This window comes from Natator depressus, chromosome 14, assembly GCF_965152275.1.
Source record: "Natator depressus isolate rNatDep1 chromosome 14, rNatDep2.hap1, whole genome shotgun sequence".
Classification (NCBI taxonomy): domain Eukaryota; kingdom Metazoa; phylum Chordata; order Testudines; family Cheloniidae; genus Natator; species Natator depressus.
Window position 1 is genome coordinate 38,801,549 of NC_134247.1, and position 6,000 is coordinate 38,807,548.

The window sequence follows — 6,000 nt, forward strand, 5'->3', positions numbered from 1 at the left end:
TATAGCTGGGTAGGTGCGACCGCGCAGTGCTGCCGGCTAGGAGAGCAGCCTGAGGCAGAAGCCTCCAGCTCGCATGATATTCCAGGCAGGACTGAATCTCCATGAGACGAAACTTAAAGAAGAGAATGACCTGGAGTCTCTGGCTCCCATTTGGTGCTCTAAGAGGAGGAGCGCCATGTCTGTCCAGCCGCCCCAATCAACCTCACCGAGGTCTGCCAGGAGCACCCAGGAGACGTACGCCGGCTACCAATCCTACTGCACCGTCTGCCGTGAAGGCAAGGAGCTGCTGCTGTGTAGCAATGCAGTACCGCGTCTGCCAGCAGCACCCAGGAGACGTAGGGTGAGCTGAGTGGGCTCCAGGCTTGCCGTGGTATGGCGTCTGCATGGATAACCTAGGAAAAAAGGCGTGAAACGATTGTCTGCCGTTGCTTTCACAGAGGGAGGGAAGGAGGGAGGGAGGGGGGGTCCTGACGACATGTACCCAGAATAACGTGCAACAATGTTTTTGCCCCTTCAGGCATTGGGAGCTTAACCCAGAATTCCAATGGGCAGCGGAGACTGCGGGAACTATGGGATAGCTACCCACAGTGCATCGCTCTGTAAGTCGATGCAAGCCATGGTATTGAGGACGCACTCCGCCAACTTAATGCATTTAGTGTGGATATACGCAATTGACTGAATAAAATCAGTTTCTAAAAATTGACTTCTATAAAATCGACCCTATTTCGTAGTGTAGACATACCCTAAGAGAGTTAAGCATCTAACTCCCATTGTGCAGACAATGGGCATTGGGCCCCTGTTTCCCTGAAACCACTCTGAAAATCCCTGTCATAGCTCACATCCTGGAGCAAGTGTCCACTGCATTGTTCCAGATTCTGCAGCACCCACACCCCCTTCCTTCTGCTCTAATTGCACAGGATGCTGCAGAGTCGGTTACAGGTCCCCCCAGAGTGCCAAGCCCATTCCTGGGGCCTCTCCATGGAAATCAGCAATTAGTACCCAGGATACATGGTGCCCATTCTGTTGAGCTGTTTTCTGCTCACTACCCTGATATTTTTTCCTTTGACTACAGGGGTGTTAAAGGGACAATTCACCTTGGATGGTCCCTTGAATTTGTGCCAACTACTTATGCCGAACTATTTGTTCGACCTTGTATTTAGTTGTGACACTCTGAATTCCTTTCCCACACCTGAGAAAGAGCTCTGTGTAGCTGGAAAGCTTGTCTCTCTCATCAACAGAAATTGGGTCAATAAAAGATATTACCTCACCCACCTTGTCTCTCTGTTCCCCGAAACGGCATCTTTAGAGAGCAGGACAGTCCCTGGTCTTCGCTTCCAGCACTGGACATATGAAAGGAGAGGAGGTCTCAGTTCACACCCCATGTCCACAGGAATGCTCTAGCCATCTCGGCGCAGGATGGAACATGCTGGCTTGGGAGATAACAGATGAAGCAGCTGCTTTCATGTCTAGGTCACCTACTCAACCCAGCCCCAATGAGCAGTGCCCCAGTGTCCTCCCCTTCTGAGCTCTGTGAAAAATTGGTTTTGTGCCTCATCTCCTTGGACACGTCATGAAAGCACCCACCAAACATCTCCTCCATCCAAACTAGAACGCGTTAATCCCCTGTGAGCAGCCTCAGCAGAGACCATGGACCAGCCCGGACCTGAAGAGATCATCTCAAAATGGGAGAGGGTAGATCGGGCTCCCAGTCCCCTTCACTACATGGTCTCTCCATGGAGATTGTGATAGCCATCAAAGGAGCCAATTGTTGCCAGTCAAAGTAAAGGTGGGTTCTGTAGGGATGGGCTTTAGTGTGGAAGCAGAACCTCAGATCCTAAGCCCCCTGGCCTGAGCTTTGGGGAAGTGAGGATCCCAAGAAAGAGCCCAGTGTCTGAGCTGGGCCCATCTCAAATTAATTTGCAATTTCCTGATAGAAATAGTCTTCTTCTGTCAGCCACACAACCCTCAGCTCTTACATAGCAGGGAAGGCCTGGTCCTGATCCCACTGCAGTCACTAGCAATGCTCCCACTGACTTCGGCAGTTCCAGGGGTTGATCATAGAGGTGCGCGCCGTGTGTTCATTAGAGCACATTTCTCCAAGGAAATTTCTTCACAGTTTTTTGTTTCATTTTTTCCCCATTCCATGGAGAGGTGGCCACATCAAGCAAAGGACATTTGTATGGATGGAAATGTAGGTGGGGAAGGAAATGAAGTGACCTAGTCCAGTGTTGCACAGTTAGGAACGGAGAGAGCTACAAACATGGGCTGGGGCTTCCAAGCTGTCTTACCCCAGCTCAAACAGAGAGACGTTAATGGCATCCCTGTGTGTTCCCACACTGGTCATTGGTGCTGATACGCTCCCCCATGCAAACCAGGAGTGATTCCACTGGATTCAGTGAGACTCATTCTTCTCGCCCTCAGCCTGGTGTAAATAAAGAGTAACTCTAGTCGAGGAAATGGAGCTGTTTCTCCTCTTACTCACCCAGTGAGTAACTCAACAGAGTTAGGCCATGTCGACACTATGGACCTTACAGCTTTTCCCTTTACCGCCGTGTCTACCCTTCGGATCTTACTACCTTTATCGCTTGGGTCGGTCAAACTTTTGTCGGTCGGGGTGGTTTTTTCACATCCCGACAGACAAAATTGGTAGTGTAGACAAAGCTTAAGGTGGGGGCTTTTGGTTAACTTATTGTTAGTTATGTTAATTGAAGGATGAATTCACAGCCATCAATCTCAATGAGGTCTGTGATTGATCCCGTCATTAGTACCTCGCAGTTTAACAATACAAGGCAGCAGAAGGAAAATGGAAGTTATGGAGGGGCTTATAACTCCAGAAGCCCTTGGTCAAATGACAACAAATTTGGAACTTGAATGCTACCCCAGGCCTGCCTGAGGCACCCAAATTTCAAAGCTATCCGAGTAACCATTCAGCTTCTAGTGCACTTCCAAAAACTGAACTTTAAACCATACAAAATGGCGGGAATGGAAATCCTCTAGCCCTCCTTCTGTATTGGCACAAGCGCACAATAAAACATGCAGACTTTCTTAAATTCCATTCTCATTCTGGGTCCCCCAAGATTTAGTGGGGGCCATGCACTACCTTGGGTAAAATGAGACAGATTGAAACCATTTTGACCTGCATCACATCAATAGTTTGATCTCTAGCTTTGAGCAAAATAAACAAAACCTAGAAACTTCTAACGGGGCTCATATCTCCACAACCCTTAGCTCAAATGACCCCACATTTAGGTCACTAATCCTACCCTGCACCCTCCTAAGGCACATTACATTTCAAAAGAATCTGACTAAGCATGTCTTCTGTTTTTTCCTTTTTTTTTTTTTTTTTTAAGAAAGGAGGACCTTTAAACAGAAGTCATGGTGCAACCTTAACTAGAAGGGCGTTGCTGTGATGGTAATAATATTCATCAGTTAATTTACTGGTTGGGTACCCATCTTGCAGGTTTCTATGAACCCTGCTATTGGAATATTCCAGGAGCATTGAGATGGCATTGTGATGTTCAGCAATGAGAATCTCAGAGACAGGAACAAACAAAAAACTCAACATCACGGCACAGATATTTAGCTCATGTAACCTGGCCGAGTTCCATAGCACTCTGCCAATTTACATTCGCTGAGGAACTGATCTAATTGACTTCAGTGGGGCTGGGGCTGATTTACACAACAGCTGTTTGGGGATCTGGACCCTTTGAGTCCAAGGCAGCTAGAGGTGATTTACAGGAACTGGGACACTGACCCATTCACTCCAGTGGAAGCTACCCTGATTTGAACTTGCTGAGGATCGGAACCATTGATTCCAATAGGTCTCGGGCTGATTTCTACTCTCTGGCTCTTTGTATTTCATCAGTTTCTCTGACATGAATGTCTCGTGTGAATTACACATTTTTAAACAGTGCATCTGCAGCCAAAGGAGCCTTTTATTTTAATGTTGTCTGCCAGAAGGAAAACAATGTTACTACTGAGAAAGAAAGAAAGAAAGAAAGAAAGAAAGAAAGAAAGAAAGAAAGAAAGAAAGAAAGAAAGAAAGAAAGAAAGAAAGAAAGAAAGAAAGAAAGAAAGAAAGAAAGGAAAAGACCTGGGCTATTCATCCCAATAAAAGTTGAAGATCAGATGCAGAAAATCTCCACAACACTGTCCCCAGTTCTGTCCCAAGTGGGACTGAATCGCTCTGTCACCCTTACAAGTTAGACTTCTAATTCATCCCAGTGGACAAAGAGCTAGGAAAGAGAAGACTGGTTACGAAAGTTTGACTCTTCTTTGGTTCAGTTTCACAGGCAAAGGATATGGGTTGGAAACTGCGTCATGGGCCAGATCCCCAACTGGTGTAAATGGATGTAGCTCCCTGGAAGTCAATGAGTCAGATCCCCAAGTGGTGTAAATAGCCCTCACTACTCTGAAGTCAGTGGAAGTGTATCAATTTACACCAGCTCAGGACCTGGTCCTTAGTTTTTAGTGTTTGTCTCTTAGTGAGGAACTTCAAGCAGCCAGGGCAGCCTGAGCTGTGGGTTCCTCTGGTGGCTGCATCCCAAGAGCTGCTGGTGCAATGCAGGAGAAAAACATCTCTGCTCCCCTAGAGGTGACTATGTGGAGTTAATGAAGGAACAGGCTATTCCAGGCCAACTGAGACTCTGGTGCTAAGAGGCTCTTAGCTATTGTAGATCCCATGTCTGTGCTACAAATATATGTTTTATTTTGCCATCCTGTGGGGACCCCCTTTGTGATCCAGCCCTGCCTTGTTTTTAGCTAAAGGTCCTTCAAGAGATGCTGTCATCATGTGAGATGCAGGGCAGGTGCTGTTCCCCCTCTGGGGGGTTAGGGTCAACTAGGGCAGGTTGTCAGGATGGTTTGCTCCTGAGGTGAGAGCAGAGCTGCGCTCACAGCCCTGGAGACCAGATTCAGCTATTTAGCCTCAGAGCAGGGATATCTTGAGCTGTAACCTTGTCTGAAGCCGGCACAAACCAGGATCAACTCGAGAGCTGGGACTGTCTTTCAGTCCCTGATCCCATTTAGTCCATCACCTTTCACCCAAGCCTGCCCTAGGAGGGAAGCAGGGAGCACCCATCTGTGCTAGGAACTGCAGAGAGACCCCTGCAACTCAGGACATCCAGCGAAGGGATGCGACAACAGCTGGTGGATACGACAGTGATGGGGGCATGAGAGAGCGAGAGAAAGAGAGAGAGAGAGAGAGAGAGAGAGAGAGAGAGAGAGAACCAAACAATCCTGGCAGTGGGTGAATAGGCAGATAGATAATGACCAATGATTCCTAACACAGTCAGATCAAATGCATCGCAAATTGGAATAAAGACCAACAAAGTAAGTTTTCTATTTCAATTAAATATGTTAGAGTATTAATATATGGGGCAAATTTAATATCAGAAATATGAATTGCAATTAGAACTCTTTAAGCCTTTTACGATCAAATTATGCAGATATCTAGAGATGATCAGATTTTTTTTTCCACCAGAAAAAATTGACTTTTCATTTAGGTTGTGAGAACCAAACAGTTTCAGCTGAAAACTGTTGGAACCTGAAAATTTTTAGGCATAATCAAAATTTTTTTTCATTTTTATGGATATCAGAGACTTTCCATGAAAATATATTCAACTGAAAACTGAATTTTCCTTTGAAATAAAGTAAAAATTGTCTGACTACTCCTACCTGGAAACTTAGCTTTTCGCCAGGGTGGGGAACATGAATATTGTCCAGTAACACCATAATTTCCAACCCCATTCCCTCTATTGCAACCGTGTTTGTCTGTTTCAAAGGGGTAGCTGCAGGATGGTAAAACTGAGTAAGTAGCAAAGTTGGTCGCCCAGAGAGTGTGTTTTAAACATACTAACCTCTCTAAACTAAAGCCCTGAGAGTCGAAGCTCCCAGACAAAGCCTGTCTCTCTTTATCCTACCCAAGGACAGGCAGGAGGTTGATGGAACTAGAACCCAGATCTCCACTTCTACCATCCTAGCCTCTGTCCCACACCGCTG